This window comes from Falco rusticolus, chromosome 4 (assembly GCF_015220075.1).
Source record: "Falco rusticolus isolate bFalRus1 chromosome 4, bFalRus1.pri, whole genome shotgun sequence".
Classification (NCBI taxonomy): Eukaryota; Metazoa; Chordata; class Aves; order Falconiformes; family Falconidae; genus Falco; species Falco rusticolus.
In genome coordinates, this window is record NC_051190.1 from 24806678 (window position 1) to 24826001 (window position 19324).

Sequence of the window (19324 nt, forward strand, 5' to 3'; positions counted from 1 at the left end):
AAAGGCAGCAGTAAGGGGAAAACAAACATACTTGATGAGGGGAACTTGTCTTTAAGGATGTACTCCGTCAGCTATCAGTATACAGCTGTCAGAGATCAGTGTGGCAGCCCATCAGCCGTATGTGCAGAGTGTAACAGACTCCAGCAGCATACCAGCACCTTCGGCAGGAATTGGTTTCAGTGGCAAATAGCTGGTCTTCAGTGGCACGAGCTGCAGCTTTGAACTGACAGGGTGATTAAACTAGTTGCTCCTTTCTGTGAGAGAGCGCATGCCCTGTGCACTGCCAGGAAAACCTCGTTCTGCTTCAAAGCAGTTTAGATACTGGTACCATCAGAGCTTAACTGAAAAAGCTCCTGCAGTGCTGTATCCGCAGTGTCTGTGCAGGTGCACTAGCAGCAGGGCAGGCAGGGCTGTGGCCCCTGGGAAAATCAAACTACCACCAGATTAAGTTGACAAACTGGTCCCCTTTGTTATTCCATGTGAGGCTATAGATAGCATTTCAGTTCCTCCCTCCAGGAGGCTGGAGTGGTCTCATGTTCACTCCTGCGGTCTGAGAAGCCTGGGGAGAGCACCCGCCGACCTGGGGAGGTGCACTGGGCAGGAGCAGGGGTGCTGGCTCTGGTTGCACTGGGCAGCAAAGGCGTGCTGATTGTCAGCAGGCAGGCTGGGCATGAGCGCAGTGACCCTGGCAGCTTGCCAGCCCATGGTAACGTGGCCCTGCAGGCAGCTAACACGGGAAGGGTCATAATTAATTTAACTCTCCATCCGTCAAGCCCTCTTTCCGTTCCTGGAATGACAACTCATGGTTTGGAAGAGAGCAGTTCCTTCCAGCCTCCAGCGCTGCTTACAGGCAGTGGAGCCGGGTGCAATTTAGCAGAGGGAAGCTCTGTTTTAAATGTGGTCTTCTGATGTTTATGTGCTGTGGTATTTACTAAGTTCTTATGTCCCAGGTTTCCAGCTGTTGCATTTAAATCGGATGGAGATGACCTGGGGAGGAGAAGAAGAATCTCTGCTGGGGTGAAACTGTTTTGGCTGTCCACTGCCAGTGAAGCACTCGGAGATGAGCTGGGTGAGTTGCAGTATAATCCATGTCTCATCTGCGTCATTTCATTGTCTTTTAACAAGTAGACTATAGTTCAGTGCGTGTGAGTGAATTTATGTTCCCGAGGAGCAATGACCACTGGGTGCCCCATTATCTTTTAGCTCATGTGTGTATGAAACGAACAGTCATGTTTCCTGTAGCTTATGGCCCATATCTGATAGTGGAATGTAAAATGAGTTTATGATTTAGAAGTAGAAAAGGTTAACTCTAAATAATAATAAAAAGTTAAAATGCTGGATAGATATGTTACCTTAGTTTTTATGGGTTCTACATAATTTTGGCTCCTTCCCTGAAGGATTTAGTATAACTCAATGAGAAAATTGCATTCAAATCCTGTGGGCTGCTCTGCCGTGACTGAACTGAAATTAGGGGAGATACACAAAGTAGTTTTATAGAAACCATTTGGATGGCTGCCTGCTGGGGGGAAGCACTTGGTGCCTGGGCTGCATTGTCTCTTGAATAGGACAGAGGTGGGACAACAGCAGGCTTGTGGTAAGAAGGGAGGACATGGTAAGGTAAGAAGGGCATGCTCTTGAGGCCATAAGGCTGCACTGATGGTCCTGGGGGACCTGCGTGCACCATGGCCTCTGCTTGCTGCTCCTGCCCCTGGGATGCTTGCTGAGAGCTACTGGGAGGCAGCAGCTCCTCAGATGGCGTCTTGCTCAGGGAGTGGTTTTAAATGTCTTGTTAATGGCAACTTTACCATTCTAGGGCTGCTTAGCACCCAGTGCCGTGGTCTGAGGCCTCCCAGAAGGAAGGAGTACCAGTGAGAGGTTTTACCACCTAGCCCAGACCCATGGGCATTGCTTCTGTCCCCCTCCTTTGCCTTGCCTGAGGTGTTTGGTGAGCTCCAGCACTTCCCAGAGCAGTCCCAAGCAGTCCCATGAGCACAAGCAGAACCAAGTTGTTGCACACAGGCAAGGTCCTCTGCCTCATTCTCCTGTGACTGCTACACAGCACACAGCTGGGAAAAGGCTTCCTCAAACCTGAGACAGTCTTGGCTCCTGTTTTTTGGGAACAGAGAGATTAAAATCACAAAGTAACTGTGTGTCTCTGCCTACGAAGGGCCCTTGGAAGTGCTCCTGAACGAGAAGGACCACTAGGACTCAGGTCTTTGCACAAGCGGTGCTTTGCAGGGTGTGCTGCAGAGCCCAGTGCTCTGCAAGGCTTGCCTGATGCCTGTAGCAGGAGCACTTCGGGGGGTGAGCACACAGAGGACTAGGTTGTTAGTGCTGACATTCCAGACATGACTAAGCCATTTTGATGAAAGAGATGGGATCTGACAGGTTTACTATTCATTTGTTTCTTATAGATTTCAAATAAAAAAAAAATAAAAATTGGCTTATTTTAAAAGAACAAATTGTGGAAAAGCTTTTGTAAGCAGAGGTGAGCGGTCTCTGAAGCATAGCAGACAGCTTTGTATTTGCAGCCAGCTAACAAGCTCTTCAAGGCCCAGTGCAGAGGGGGCTGGACTGAAAAGCAAATGCATCTTCTCAGCTCCAGCTTTGCCTTGAAGTGTTTGGGGAAAGAAATGCACAGGAGGAAGGGGAGGAGGTTTTAGAGTCTGAGCATCCCCCAGAAGTCAGGCTCATCCCCAGCACCATCACAACAGCACTGCAGACAGCACACTGCTGGCACTGGTGAGCTCCTGCCAGCCCCGCCTGGCCCCGCGGCAGGTGCTTCTTAACACAAGAAGCTGTGTGACCCTGTGTGAGGCTGGCACAGGCTCTGTGTGCCATTTCTGTTGCAGTGGGTGCAGGAGGCCAAAGGAAGGCAAGTGTAGGTGCTGCCCAGACATTCTGGGAGACATGGTTCCTGCCCTGCGGGGCAGATGGGCTCGGGGTGAGGCTGCAAGGAACAGACAAGGAGGCAGGGACCTTGCCTGTGTAACAGGGATGAACTCCTTGGACCTTCCAAGTGTGGGTTCCTTGTTGCTGGGGTGCCTCCCTCTCGAGGGCAGGCATGGGGATTTGTGAGTTGACATTCTGGAAAGGCTTTCCGTGGGTGCTGGCATTCCTGGAGCTGCCTGTGGCAGACTTGCTTTTTCCAGGGTGCTGGAGCTTGTGGCAGAGTGGGTCTGTCTGAATGCCTCCTGGACCCCCATCCCTTTTGTGAGACTACTTTCTGCAGAGGCTGCTGCAAGGCATCTGGAGAGCAGCATATCCGCAATCACTGGGGTGCATTTGGTTTGCCTTTAGAAGGAACTGCTGGCTTTGGAGATTTATCTGATGCTTTTATAAATCAGGGGCCTGCCTGTTATTGCCTTCCAGGCAGCATCCTGCTGACATCTCTTCCGCAGGACTGGTACCCTCTGCAGACTGCCAAGCCTGGGGTGGTGATGGGGGACACTGTGCCCAAGCTGGGGCTGGCAGCGGGTGCTGGGGAAGGGCAGGGTGACTGCCAGGACCCTGGGTGCAGTCTGCCTGCAAGGGAAGAGTTTGGTGCATATCCCCAGGAGCTGCTTGCTGGCAGACTATTCCCAAGGAACTACCCTTGGTGCAGACAGAAGAGGCAGGAGAGCAATTGCCCTGACACTGAACAGGCCAATAGAAGATGCAGGGGCTACATCTGGAGCAGTGATGGTAAGGACTGTGTCAGGACGGGGCTCTGGGGGCTGGATGCTTATCATGCCCCCAGCCAGGGTGGGAGGTGAAAGCTCGGTGGGACCAGGCAGCCCCCACTGCCTTGGGGAGTGAGAGCAGCAAGCTCTGTCCCCTCAGGGTGCTGTTGACCAGAAGAGCTCTGTGCCCTGGGCTGAGCAGCACCCAGCTGTGCTCCCCTGGCACCAGGGCTGGCCAGGGCCGGGACCGCGGAGCCTGTGGCACCTGAGGTCCTGGATCCTCACACCTTCCTTAGCACCTTTGTTCAAGTGGCAGGCTAGAGAGTCTGGTGATTCTTCTTGGGCTGTTTACACCTTTTAGCCTTGCTGCTAAGGACTGGTGTGCACTGGGCTATCTGTTTATCAGCTGGCTAATGAAGGTACAAGCATGCTGGATTCTTTGGAGGACTTTGTTTGCAAGGACCCTGGGATACACGAGCAAATGGCTGTAAGGAAAATGCCTTTCATCTTTCAAGATAAAGAACATCACAAAGCCTTGGAGACACCACTTCATTCAGGAATTAAATTGCAGGAGTCATCTGGTGTCAAATAAGTTTCGTTTAAGAGGTCGCTTACTTAAATAAAGTTTCTGTAGAAATCAATATCACTTTCTCCTGCAACTGACAGCTCAAGACATTGAAAATGGCGTTTTCCATGTAAGGTTTATTTAATTTTAGGAGGAAGAATCCCTCCCACACCTTCTACTTGGTCTAGGCAGTGCTGGTACAAGGTCAACAGTCTGCCGAGGTGGAAACCTGCCCTGTCCTTACCTGTGGGGATAATGTGAGGTCATTTTAGCACTGGCATGCCGGCCTCAGGTGCAGTCAGGGTGCCATTGTCACAGGGCTGTATCAGCGGTGTGTCCACTGCTCACTGAAGGAAACGGGGACACGTCATTGTGTTCTCTCTTACAGATGAGTTTGGCAGGGCAAAATGCCTCATTATATATCTTAGCAGAACTGAACTTAATGTAGAGGCAGGTATGTGTGGACTGTGAAGACTGGAGACAGCAACAGGGATGCTTCTGTGTGCAGGGTAGGTGAATCTTGCAATTTTAGCCTCCCTTAAGAAAATGGGAAACCTTTGCTCTATGTTTATTTCCATCCAGCAGTATACCATGGGGAAGGGAGGAGACAGCGTTTTGCACCATCTCCCAGGAGAACTGGGTGTGGGAGACGAGAGCTGTTATTATTCCTACTATAGTGAAATAATTGTTTCTGAACGCTTGCTGTTTCCTCCACTTGCTGTTCAGTCTTAAGCAATTTCTGAGGTTGACACGCCATCTCCAGTCACATTTGTCTTGTTGTGTGGCATGACTGATGCAATTACAGCTGACATTGTCACAGCATTTTGCACAAATGCCTTCAATTGCAGGCTAGCAGATGACCCCTGAAATGAGCAGCAGGAGACATCAATGCTCTAAACTTCCTCCACGAGGAAGAGATGCTGGCTCTCAGGGTAGCATGTGGTCAGTGTCAAGTTTTTAAAGCAAACGCTTTTCTGCTGGTTGTGTGCAAGAAGCAGTGTTATGACTCCACTCTTGCACAGCCTGCACATGGACTTGCCCTGTTGGCATTTTTGGCCGTGAGGCAGCGAATGCTCCGAGGAGCTGAGGAGCGGGCAGCAGCCAGCACTGGAGTCGCCAGCAGATGGTTGGCGGCAGGGCTGGGCGCTGAGCACGCTGCTCTCCCCGGCACAGGGACAGCTGCTGGGATGCGGGGGCAGCTCCTGCTTTCCTGACAACTCCTTGCTGTGGGTGGTTGAGGCCAGTCGGTCTGGGAGAGGGATGGGAGTGGCCATGCAGGTCAGTGGCATGCGGGCTGCGCTCAGCCTCATTGCTCTGAGGGTGTAGGAAGGCACTTCCAGGACATGGTTGGAGCAACTTGTAGCAGCTAACCCAGAGTTGATGGCAGTTCCGCTCCCTGCCCAACAGACAGAATTAGGTGCTATGTAAAACCACCCAAGCTTTTAATGACCTCTTTCAGACACAAACTGACCATCTAACTTTGGACGATTCACTGAGATTCCATTTTACCCAAGGAAATAAAAATAATAGTTTAAACCATTGCAAATATAGCTGTAAATCCCTAACAACATTAACCTTTTCCAAAGCATTAAACTGATCCCTGGTGGATTCTCAAAATTGCTATTAGGAGGAAGCACGAGATACTCTCTCCTGAACTTCATGTTCCCAAAGTAAATAACAAGCCATGCTGAGTGTGGGGTTTATTAGCTTTCTGACTGGTGCCTGCCTGTCTCCTCACCCTATTCTGAGTCATCAAACATTAGCACTTGCTGCATTAGGAAGGCAAAAGTTCATGCACAGAATCACAGATGTGAGGAGGGGGACTAAGGTGGTGTCTGGGTTCAATGAGGGATCAGCAGCTGCTGCAGAGAGCGTTGGAACAGAGGCGAGCTGTCTGGCTGGTACGCCTTGCGTCTGCCTTGGAAGAGATCGGAGGCTCTGGTGTTTGATTGTCAGAAGGGCTTGGCTGCAGACAGCAAAAGGGAAAAGGTTTAATTAAAAAAATAGGGAAATTAAAAAACAGGGAAAGATTTAACTAGGCTTCTCCATCTAACTCATTTATTATATAATACCAGATACGGTATTTCATTTGGGTGCAGTGGCTGTGGTGAGGGAATGGGGACCATTGGCCTTTCTGGGACCACAGAGGATTGCCCCTAAAATGGTAAAGTGTCCCAAAGGAAACACCTTTTTGATAATAATGCCATGGTCCTGCCCAGGCAGGAAAAAACATCTGAGAGCCTTTTTGCTAAGAAGATACTCCTGACGTGGCACATGCATCAGGAGCAGTTTTGCAAGATGAATACTATCATAAGAAAACTGAGAAAGGAAGAATGTAAACACAAACACGAATTAACACTGGGATTGTTTAAGGTGCTTTAGCAGATACCCCAAACGTTCATAATCTCACATGAAGAAGGCATCTCCAGTTAAAAAGCCTCTTGATCAAGAGAGCTTTTGAAAGTAGCAATTAACACATAAAAAGATACAAATATGTATCTCATTGAGAAAATGAGAAACTCAGTAAATTAAACCATTCATCTGAGAGAAGGCAGTGGTATCATTGAAGAATCTTTGGGTTAGAGCCAGGGTTAAACATACGAGGAACAAATGCAATACGAGCCACAATTATGCTGAGGACTGGGTTCTGATTGGTAGTCACGGTGTAGGAAAGGCTGAAATATTCCTCATCCGTAGCTGGATGTAAATGGGTGAGCCATTCACGTCCTGCAGTAAACAGGGAATACTTCATTTTACTGGAAACTAGAGGGGATGATAAACTGGGACTGTTAAATGTTTAAATTTGGAAGATGATATGAGAGTTATTTGAACCATCAATGTTGTTTTTGAATAAAATGTGGAGCACTAGAGGAGTTTGAGAGGCCAGTGACTATTACCAGTGTATTGGGAAGGTAGAGGAGGAGGCCAGGAGCTTTGGGCTGGTGAGGCTGATAGTCTTCCCAGGAAAATACGCAGAAAAAGAAGTTGCTTCCTCACAGACTGTGTGTTTACGAGCTGGCTCTTCCTTGCATGCTTGGGCTGCATCTCAAGGGGACACTGCATTTAGTCTCCCCTGGAGCTGTAGAAACCCTCTCGGGGCAGCAGTCCAGGAGCAGGGGATGGGAGCAGGGGAGCAGGAGCCAGGCCAGAGACTGGGATGTAAGGGGGGGCTGGTGCCAGCAGCAGGGTTTGCAACAAGAGCAGTGCAGATGTGGGGCAGGCAGTGTGGAGCAGTATTTCCTGAACATTGCCCGCCATGGAGCAAGAGAGCAGGAGGGGAACTGGCCAAGGAAAGGTACAGGAGCACATGCCTGCAGGGACTGGGCTGAGACTGGGAAAGGAGGGCAGGTGAGCTGGGCCTGGGAGCCAGAGCAGTGGATGGAAGAGGTTTGCAGAGGGCCTGGCTGTAACCCTCTGGAGCGGGCAGCAGGGGATGTTGTCTGCTGCCAGGAAGAGGAGAAAGTAATGGCCGTGGGGCTGGGGAGTGCTGAGGCTTTGTGATGGCTTTCTCTTTCTTGCTGAAAGAATATGTACTGGGTGGCCCAGTGGCATACTGGGATGGGAATGTTGACTGAGCAGCCCAGCTGCAGCCCCAACCATGCTGATAGAGGTAAGAGCTGTCATAGCTCACCCTTGCCTGGTCCTGCCATGAAGGTGCTTGTTGTCCGTGCTAGCAGTAGTCCCCAGAGAAGTGCAGGTGCTAGCTGCTAGGGGTGACGCAGCAAACCACATCTCCTCTGATACAGCTCAGCACCGTCTCTGCTTTGCCCCTGTGGAGCCTGGCTCTGTGTTAGGCTCTAGGAGACACAGGTCCTTTCCTCAGGCTTCCTTTGGTCTGTACCTGCCCTGCTGCCATGCTGCTTCCTGAAGCGCTGGTTCTGCTCGCCATTCATAGTGTGCTGGGAGAGCAGCTGCAATTGTGTATCCAGTAAGGGCAGATTACTCCTAGGCTGCTTCAAGTGCCATTAAAAGACATTTAGTTCTAAGAAAGGACAAGTTCACATTCTATCTAACATCCTTAATGCTTGTAATTTCTATGAGCAATAATATTGATTCCTAGGGCTGTGCTGACTATAACACAAATGGACAGCAACTGGTAGGAGGAATTTCCTAACTGCTGTATTGGGTTCCCTGAAGATGCCGAGTGATTTGTATGTTCCCAGTAGCTGTAATCCGGTAATGACAAAGTCTTGTGACCTGCATGCTATCAAATATGTCCTGGCTGCAATTTCTGTGGCAGAAGCTGGGTGGGGAAGCAGCTTTGTACTGTCAGTGCTCTCAGGGGTTTCTCTGCTGTAGCCCTGAGTCAGGGGCCCTCAGGCTTTTATGGTGTTCCCAGGTGTCTAATGCAGGGCTAGGGGCTAGCCCCTGGATGTTTCCTGCCTCCCGGCATGGTTTGATGGAGAGGTGGGGGGCAGGAGGCAGATGCCTGGGCAGAGCAGTGCCAGGAGACATGAGCCAGCTGGGGTCAGCTTGGCTTGTAAGGGCCCCGTTACCCAGTGTACAGCACCGGTTCGTACAGTGAGTTGAGATATTCCTTATTTCTTTGTTCTACTTTGCACAAAGTAGGGAGCTGGGTGGTAACCCACAAATGCCTCACCCCCGGTTGTCAAAACTTTATACTATTTATACAGTTTAGCATACAAAGACATCAGTGGTTACCCAGCTCCTTAGTATTCTGTTTCCTGTTTGTCAAATAATTCTCTCACTTCTCATATTAATTAGTTCACATGCTCTGTCCCAACTTCTTTTGGGTCTGGGGTTTTCCTGAGTTGGGGGTCAATGAGTTGGTGGTCACAATCTCCCCCTGCCACAATTGCCTTTCCCCTAAATCTGCTGAGCTTCTTGGCAGTGATGAGCTTCCTACCAGCCCTTGGAGCTGCTTCCTTTGTGAAGTTCCTTTCCTGATCAAAATGATTTGCCGGTGCTTGTTACCTGAATTAACCCTTAACAACTCATTCACTCCAACTGTCTCAGTCAAACCACCAACAACATATTCAATTCCATCAACCAGCCGGTATCGGCATGGCCCTGCTCCGCGGCATGCCCCTGCAGAGGGTGGGATGACTTCCAGCAGTGGAGGCAGGCTGGAGGGGCTGGTGTCACACTGCCATGAGCAAACGGGGACAGGACCCTGGCTCTGGTAATGCCAGTCTGCCCCAGGTGGCAGGTACTGTGCTCATAACTTCTTCTAACTAGCTCTCCAAACTGTTTTTAGACTGAACAGCTGACAATTAACAAGCTTGCTACTACATTCATCCCAGGCACTTCATGCTGAATTACTGATATGTTAAATATCTGATTACTTTTGACGCTAACTAGCTTACAATAGATCCAGCACAACAAAAACGTTCTCAGCTCTGAGAAGGTGGCAATCAAAACTGGTGCCATCTGTTTTTTATTGGTAAGGAGCAGAAAGTTTGTTTGTGCTCAGAGGAGATAGCAGAATTGGAAAGCTATGATACACAGCTAAAATAAGACTTCATTTCCCCCATCTTTTCATAGCTACAGAGCTTTCAGTAGTGCAACGATTTTTGTTTGAACATATTTGTGAGATTAACCTAAATCAGGGACCTGAGCTGCAGTTTACCCTTCTGATAAACAAGGATAAACATAACTGGTACTAGTTGAGAAAGGAGATCTGGCAATAAACAGAGCATTATTGAAGAATGTTATTTTCAGAGGTGCAGCTGCTTGTCTTTGACAAATCAAAAAGGGATGCATCTGCAAGGCACAATGGGAAGAAAATAATCCAGGAGAGGTTTTATCAAGAGTCAGAGGTAATAGCCCTGTGGAGACAGTCTTCTGGGGCTCTGCAAAGTATTATGATGCTAGATGTTAGTGTTCAGAGTGCCAAAGTAGGCATTTGTATGCATTGTGCAAGGAACGGTATGTTATTTAAACATGCTTTCCTCTAAAAGTCCGTATTCTCTAATTCTCTGCCAGTAAATATGTGTCTTAGAAGGGTTTCTTCCAAACGAGGAGGGAGTTCACCCTTCAGTGGTTCTGGTAGGAGACAGGATGTACAGACCGTCTCCCTGTGCTTTCTCCAGGCTGACACCAGGTCCTCTTCTTGTTTTTGTCTGGATGTCTTAATAATGGGGTGAAGACAAGCACAGAAAAGTTCATCCTAAGTAGCATGCGCAGTGCTCCTGCTCCCTGTACCACACCTAGCAAACACCTCTGCGTCACGCTTTCCCCAGCATCACCTGAGACGTCCCTCTGGTTTGGCGCTGCCACATCCAGCACCAGCAGCTTCCGCCTCAGGAGGTGCATCCTGTTTGCTTGCTGAGCAGCACTTGGGTTAACACCGTTACACCACTGAGGGAAGAAAGGAGTTTATATTTAATGTGTCAAGTCTGCGCATGCCATTCCAAGAATTGCCTGAAAGAAAGTGGAAGTAATATTTACAGTAGGCCAGGAGAACAGCCTCTTAATTTGACTTGACATTTATGATTTCCCATGCATTTCCTAACGAGGCATCTTTTCCCGATGTGTTTAAGTTCACTGTGGTCCATCCTGTCTGCATGTGGTGTCCTACCCGAGGCACTCCCCCAGGTCTGTGACTAAATTAGAGTGTGTGGATATTTCAGAATGTGCAGACTCAGGCAAGTTCTGGTGGTCCAGATTGTATTAAACAAGCAGCTACAGCTCCACAACAAAAACCTATGGGGAGACAGTGCTGGCCTTGCAACACTGACTTTCAAAGCGTTTGGAAAAGCTTTCAGGGGTCTGTACACCAGAGAGACCTGTCCTGAAAGTCACAGGGCACTCCAGGCTGTCCAGGCTGATAAAGCACATTCCCGAGGGAGCTGGGACAGCCTGATCTAAAGCAAATCTAGGACAGGAATTCGGGAGACCTCTGCCACATTCACACAAGAGACCAAACACTGCTGCCAGCACTGGGCTGGAAGGGAATGATTTAAAGAATCAGTTACCAATATTCGAGTGAGTGGATGTTATCTTTATTCGGCAGTGCTGGGTGCATGGGGGATCGCTCCACCAAAGTCATGCACACCGAGGGAACCCCTCAGCCCCCTCCTTATACAAGTCATTCATGTCTATTCGTCAACTTTCCGGGAACTCATTAACATATCTCGCACCTGGACAATTAGCACACTCCCTATGTCACCCATTCAAGGATTTAGTGCATCTTCAAGTTAATGATATTAACGCATATATGGCCCATTATTCAGGAAGATGGGAAGGAGGTAACCACCCCAGCAAGGGCAGGGAGGGTACTGTGGCAGGTACTGTCTCTCCCCTCGCCACAGCTCAAGCTCATCTGCGGTGTGGAGTGTGCATATCTGGGCTCCTGGGCTGCCCAGCACCGCTGCAGCTCTGGGTGCTTCAGGACCATTAAGGGGGACTGTGGAGAAAATGTGCTAATGGCCAGGGCAGGTGACTGCAAACCAGACTGTCTCCTGCTGTCACACACGTAGTGGACACACGCCTGTTACTTATCTGAAGGGAGTATTCAGGCTTCGCCATGCAGATGTCTTCTCTCAGGGACATGATCTGCAATGCATCAGCGGGGAACATATTTGGAGAGGTGTGACAGAGGTACAGTACTCCTCCTGCCATTTCACACCTTTCTGTAACAAAGTGAGTTTCAGAGATTTACAGTCAAACAAAAGGTGGAGATGAACCTTTTGCAAATGGTAACACTTAAAATTCCTGCTGCTTTGAAGCTGGAGGCTGAGCAGATGCTGCATGCTACAGCCATTGCCCTCCTGAGATCATGGGTTTTAATTCACCTCTGTTTATGTCATCTGTTCCCTGTGTGCTGGTGCCTGTGAATGTGCTCAGCTCCCGAGGTGCCTGTGGACCAAATGAGTTCCTGTTCCAGCTCTTGCTGCTCGTATCCCGCTCATGCTTTTGCAGCGTGTTGGGCAGCACTGTCTGCAGCCACGCTGAGAGTCCCTCTATGGACCAGGACCTTTTCTTGAGAGAACCAGACCTTCCAAAGCTGTCATCTGAGGAAAATCTCGGTCATCTAGCTGTGTTCTTACACCTGCTACGGCACAAGCTGCGGGGGCCATTGGGGAAGTTAACACGTTTTCAGAGAAAAGGAGCCTTTCTGGGGGTCAGACCACCTTCCTGTGTGGGCAGAGCACTGACTTTGGCAATGCCTCCTCCTGGAAGCCCACCTGCACGGCAAACAGGCTGCACGCTCTGAGGACTTTCAGGTGTTTCTGCTGGAGCTGGCATTTGGTGTGACACAATTAGGCCCTTATATCAAGTCAGGCTTGTGTCTGTCACTTTGCCGAGTGCCAGCCAGCTCCTTGGAAGGGGGAAGAAAAACGTGGGGAGGAGGCAGGAAGGCAAGCTCCTAGGTGGCCCTTGCAGAGGTCTTGTCATCTGAGGACCAGGGCAGCGTGCTGCACAAATAGCTTGTCCAACTCTAGGGGAAGTGTTAAGCCTGAATCAGGACAGATGTGGTTGTGGGTACCCAAGGATCTTCTCCTCCAGGACTGCATTAAGCATCACCTGTGGGAGTTCAGAGAACCTGCTGAGGGGAGCTGGAGTGCCTCACAGACTTGTTATAGCTAATTCTTGGCAACATCTGTAATGATATAATGTAGGGCAGAAGAGGCCCTTAAATCTGCTTATTGCTCTAGGGGAGTGTCTTGCACTTCTTGCGTTGGAAGACTGTTGCTCGTGAGCGCAAAGCTGCAACTACAGCATCAGGCTTCTTGGTTCTGAGTAAGAGAAGACAGACGTATGCTCTCACTTGTGTGCTTGTGGCAAGCAGAGAAAGGATATTTTATAGAATTAATTCTAATAGCACTTGGATGCTTTCTCCAGTGCCCATGACTCATTCAAAGGGCCAGTGAAAAGAGTGGCACAAGTGCATATTGCAAGGAAATGCTGCCGGCTGCCTCATGCTAGCTGGGTGAGAGCTCCAGCTCTTGTCTGCAGGACCCCAGTTCCCTACATTAATTATGTTGCCCTGCACAAATCCAGTGAGATGTAGATGAACCTGAGATAAGTGTGTTTCTATAGTCTTTGGCACTGCCTTAGCAGAAGAAAGTTAACTGATGTAGTTTATTAAATGTCGTAACAGCTCTTGTTTGGTTATGTTTATCCATAGGTGACTGTCTTATTTTCAGTATGATTATAGTGGAAGTAACTGGCAGGGTTTGCTGCAGCAAATTCCTTCAGCTGCCCAAAGCCCAGTCTAGGGCTTGGTGCTTAACATGCTGCTGCAGTACAGACACATCCTTTAAGCATCAAGAAAGAGAAGTGGATCGGGGTTTTTTTCCTTCAAAAATGACATTTTGAAGTAGGTTAAATCTACCACTTTTCCACATTTTCTCAGAGAGAGATTTTTGTCTGGCTAGTGTACGTGCCTTCCATGAGAAATTATTTATGAGCTTCTCAATCCCTCGTCTACTTTTCTTGATGTAACAACAATAGATCTGGAGGAATGACCAAGGTTAGGTTTACAGTCTCACTTCAGATGTAGTGCCAAGTTATTCAGTACTTCGTTTTGTTAGTGCCTGAACCAAAGGGCAGTTGATCTCAGCAATGTCTTTCAGATTATACCTGTATACCATTTTACCAATAAGGCATGAACCTGCTGCTCCAATCCCAGAAGAAATCAATGTTTCATTTCAGAGATGCCAATTCTTTGCTCTCCCTCCTTTTGCCATTCTTACGAAGACAAACTTTTTTAGGGGGCGTGGGAGGAGATACAGAAGGATTGTGGAAAAACCTTGCCTACAGCTACTGCATCCTGCTCAATTATGAATAATAGACCAGCTCGCTGCAGGGCACAGTCCTCAGGGTTTAAGTGATCAGTATATATGAATGGGGTAGGGCATATTCTTTGTTGGAGTCTCCTCCAAATAATTGGCCTAGATGTCTGCAGTCCTAGTGGGAGGTGTAAGATACAACCATGTCATTACTGTCTTTGCTGGGGCAAATGCAAAACTGTAGCTCAGTGCCTTGTTTCCAGCCAGTTATCTGTCCTGGCACTTGTAAAATTATCATACATGCTTTATCGCTTGTCAGTATTTTAACCTTTCTGACACATTATTCCCTAGGGCAACTGAGCGACCTTAATAATATAGCTAATTATCCTCCACATGAATAAAGTTATCACTAGGATCCTGTATAAATCACATGGAAAAAATTACAGATTTCGCTGGCTGGTCATCACAAAAACAGAAAGAGGCACAGTTCAGGACGGCTTAATGGGGAAGGTAATAAAACCAACAATAAAGTCATTTATAATACAGGCAACGATTCTCAGGTCCTTCTATTTGTTTTCATGCTAATAGAAGATAAATGTCAGATTAGGAACAAGACCTGAAATTTCTATTAAAAATATTTGGAAAATGTCATTAAATATCAGCAATTCATAGCTCAAGAAGTGGCAGCACGGGTCTTAATTACCTGTATGAGGTCCTTGGAAGCAAAGTGGGGATAATAGGATTTGCTTTGCTCTTTCCTTGGGAGGCTGTGAGAAGTAATGTTTCTACAGTGGTGAGACCATCAGGACCCTGTGCTGTCCCAGCAGGCAGCAGCTACCCCTCACCTCAGGAAGGAGCGAGGCAGTGTGTGGTGCCTCAGCAAGGCGAAGCCTCCTGGCCACTGGCAGAGAGCAGGAAAGAGACCCTGTCAGGGATCCAGAACTGGGTACATCATGACTGTTTTGGAGGGCTGCAGGTTTCGCAAGGAACCCAACCAGTCATTATAAATGGGGGAAAAAAAAAAAAAAAAAAAAAGGCTTCAGCACAGGTGTGAAAAAGCCCTGTGGTAGTAATGGAGTGGTGAGAAGGGGGAGGGTGCATTATAGTGTATGTGAAGGTGTGAGACACACTCACTAGAAATACATGAAGGACTAGTGTTTGCATCTTTAAGTTATATGTCAAAATTGCTGGTTAGTCATCTGGAGTGCATGCTGTGAAACTGCATGCATGCAGCCCTTAACATTTATATCCACACTAAGGAAGGTTTGGGAGCATGAGTGAGCAGCGGTGGGAATATGGAGGGAGCAGAAGTTTCCCAGGGAACGGCTGAGACTCCTTGTGTGAGCCCAGGGCAGCAGCCAGAGGAGTGGTGGAGCAGGAGGCTGCTGCCCTAGCGCCCCAGGGGGACAGCCTGCGTGGCCTGGGGACAGTTCTGTGCTGGGGCAGGAGGTGCCACAGGTGCTGCCCTGTGCATGCAGGTGTTGGGGAGCTGGAGCAGATCAGGGCTGGCATGGTGCTCCCCAAAAGTGTGGGTGCTGCCGTGGCTGGAAAAGCCGGAACAGCTCTTCCTGGCGAGCAGCCTGGCTTGGACCATCCTGGCTCCGGATACTCTCTTCAGCATTCATCTCAGTGCAGGGATTAATCTGAAGATGTCTGTGGGATGCAGGCTGGGGAAGGGGTGGGGAAGGGAGGGTGATGGAAATCGTATTTGTGTCTGTGCTTAACATTCATGGTGTGTTCTCGCTTGCATTTCTTCTAAACAAGCACTTTGAGGTCTGAGCCCTAGTGCCTCTAATCTAGTGAGCGCCTTATTGATCAAGTCTTGCCATTTGATCCCCTGAGCTACCTAGTGCTGCACAAAAGGGGTAAATTGCTCCTTATATTTTAAACAATCAGAGTGTTTTTAGTGCAGGTAGACCCATATGATAAATACAGAGGCACAGCTGGGATGAGAATAGCAAAAAGCAGAGGGATAATTAGCAGCTGGAACACCACAAAGCAGTTCCCTAGCCGAGGCCCTGGAGGAACGTGGTACATTCATCATGCTGCTCTCTGGGCTGATGCTACAGCTCTGGGGTGTGAGGTATTGAATTACAGTCTCTAGAAAATATTGTTTGGGGAGTGTTGAGGAGAGCTGGTAAACAATGTGCTGGAAGGTGACAGATCTGTTTGCAGCTTCATATAGTGCTTTCACAGTAAAAAGAGCCATCCGGGGTTTTTCCATCACTGCCCTGCCTGTCAGAACTGGCAGGCAGCGGGCTGTCTGCCAGGCCTTGGTGGGGAAGTCAGACCCAGCAGCCAGTGGGCTTGCTTAGTTCTGATGACGGTTTTCTTTAAACGATTATTTTATTACTGAGCGCAACACTAACAATGGCTGATGAATCTCAAGCTTAATGAAGCACCATCTGTGATTCAGCTGTTGTAGAAAACAACGTATAGAGAGCTCTTAACACTGGCTTTGGACGTAGTCTAGCCTGGACAGCCCTTCTGGGCTCTCCTGCTGTTGGTGTGGTGTCGCAGGGGGTGCTACAGAGGCTCCGTGCTCAGCGTGGTGGTCTGCATGGTCTGGGCATAGCTGGCAACCTCTCATGTGCTTCTGCCAGGGGCTGCACCCTCAGCTGCATGAAGGTGGGGATGCTGCAGGCAGCCAGGATCTGCTCTTTAAGATGCTTTCCTTTCCATTCCCCCTTCTTCACATGGAATCATTCAGAAGACTTTGATCTAAGATGACACTTCACTCCTGCAAACCAGCCAGCCAGTCATGGCACTCTCCCCCTGAGTCAAGTGCGTGCCTTTCTCTGGTGCTGCCTACCTTGAGCATCCCACATAACGTTGGCAGTGGCCCCACCATGCAGTGCCCTGCTGTGAGTCATGCAGTAAAGCACACACCAAAGTAAAAAAGGGTGAATACTAGGTTTTCTCTCATATGCTGCATTCCTCTGGCAGCAGGAAATAAGCACTCATTTACTTTATTACTTAAATGGGTGATTCCCATAGCCACTGTAATGAGTGGTGTCTCTGCACAGGGGACGAACAGGAGATTAATGCGTGTTGGTGAAAGGGAGGGTTTTAAGGTGGTCTGCTACCTGTTAAAAAACCCCATTAAAATCTCAGAGACAGAAAAAGACACATAAGAATAATTTACATGGGGAAATCTACTAACAGTAGTATATTTCTTCCAAAGGGATTTTCCTGCACATGTAGTCAACACTCTCAGCAGTACTGGGGCATGTAATGCCCACCTGGATGCCTGGTGAGGATGCATCAGATGCTTTCTGCAGAAGATGTGGGATTTAAGGTTATTCCATCCTTGCTCATGTTCACCTCCAGGGGGGATGGGTTGTAGTAATTGGTATGGCATTAGATAGACTGCTCCAGAAATCCTGACTGCATGGGAGTGATATGGAGAAATAGTGCGAAATGGGGATAATGGACATCGATTGTGATTGTATGTGTCTGCTCGAGGAATGTGGGTATGGTGACTAGTCATGGGTGCGGTGTCTGGTCACATAGGCACACAGCTCCGAGGGGACAACTACAGTTTTGAGGAGATGCCTGCCCCTCCTCCTCTAACAAAGGGGAGACACCTGCCCTTCTTTCTCTAACAAAGGGGCTATTTAAAAGAGAATGAGAAAAGATGAGAGACATTCAAATGCTATCTAGAGGGAGGGAGTGCTAAGTCTCCTTGCTGGAGAAGATCGGATGGTCACAAGAACATGAATCACCTACAAACCTGCAAGACCACCACATCCCAGGAAACGGACTGATAAGCTAATTAACATACGAAGCGGGGTTTAGGTAACGAATATGTATAGGCGTTAATTGAATATTCATTTGTTTCATTGTATAAATGTGAGATGGTTCGTCACTTCGGGTATGCACGCTTGTGGAGGAGCGATCCCCCGTGCATCTGCGCGCAATAAACATACCTACTTTATAACTTTCGAGTTATAGAGTCTAATTCCGCACGTCAGGAGGCCCTGAGCCGGAGAGCTCTGGGCCAACTTCTTGCAGGAATCCTGAGAATCACAGCATGTCTCTTCGCAGTGCCATGATTGTGAAGGTCTAGGTTATGGACTTGGAGGCCAGATGAAGACACAGCAATTGCCAAGCCTGGTGTCTTGCATAGGCCTGGTGATAGGTGTTCCTGCAAAAATTGCAGAGCTTTATAGCCAAAGGGAAAAAATTGTCCAGTTGGGGAGCGGTCCCTGCTTTCCTGGGGTAACTCTTCCCATGCTGAACTACCCTTGCTATTGAACCATTCCTTCAGACTCATGTACTCCAGGACTGGCTGGGTACTGCCTGGGAAAATGGGATATTCTCGGGCGGGCAGTTGTTGTTGAGCTGCAGGGTGGACAGAGGTCAGGGTGCTTGCTCGTTACAGAGCATGTCTCGTGTCAGTAGCCCCAGGAAGGAATTGCAGTTCTCAGGGAAGCACGGTGCAGGGTTTCACTGGTCCTCAAGTGTTTGCCTTGCAGTGCAATCTCAGAGTAAATCTGCACCTTGAGGAGCAGAAAATACTGTTATGAGTAGCAGTGGAGAAGGACAAGTGAAGGAAGAGCAAATGCATTTAGCAAGTCCATTCCTGGTGCACCTCCAGTGTGAAAGGAAGGGGTGACATGTCACAGATGAAGTGGGAAGTGAGGTGTTAGACAGGAGGGAGCATTGTGGAAAAGCAGGCAAGAGCTACTTAGTTGTATTTTAAGACCTGCCACAATCTAGCTGTATTCCTTCATCTTTCTAGGGAAGCACCTAGATACCTCAGGGGTGGGAGGTTTTCTAAAAACATAGACAAAATTTCTGCTAAACATCAACCTGTGCTTCCTCAGTGCTTTGATGATGCTGTGCAGGTGGCTGTTTCTCAGGGCACACTGCATGAACTGAGGACTGAACCCTCCCTGTGCTGGGATCAGTCTCCTTCGTGTGCCTGCAGATTACGCGCATGTGTGTATTTCCACATTTGTACCTCTTGCTTTGCCTTGGCTGTTGCCCTGGGCTGCGGTGAGCCTTCCACAGGAGGGAACTCCACCTTCTGAGGATGTGCTGGCTTGAGATGCTTCCCTAGGAATTTTGCAAGTACTTCTCTTCACAACTCCTTTCATTGTTACCTGGAAGGAAGAGGTGGTGGATGGCAGCAGTGGTGGTGGGGGCCAAGAGAGATAGGTTTGTTTGTTCAATGCCTCCAGCAAAAGGGCTACAAATCCTGCCAGCAGTATGTGCATCAAATGGTCTGAGGCTACAGGCAACGTGTTTTGTGCTGGACCAGGAGGGGCTGACATAATGCTGAGCATTCATCAGCTGCCTTACACTCCGAGCATTGGAGAGCTGCCCCTAGCAGGGATGCTGCAGCCCCAGGTGCAACTGCAGCCAGCAGAACTGCGCAAGGTGCCCCGGGAGAG

The 19324-nt window shown here is 48.8% G+C and overlaps 1 long non-coding RNA gene across 2 annotated transcripts in view; it reads left to right on the top strand.

The window, feature by feature from the left end:
* Positions 1-19324, top strand: part of LOC119146080 — a 113230-nt gene that overhangs the window by 47503 nt on the left and 46403 nt on the right. For both annotated transcript variants that reach the window (XR_005103627.1, XR_005103625.1), the window contains one exon: positions 951-1069. This is a non-coding gene — a long non-coding RNA (uncharacterized LOC119146080). The remainder of the gene's footprint in view (positions 1-950; positions 1070-19324) is intronic.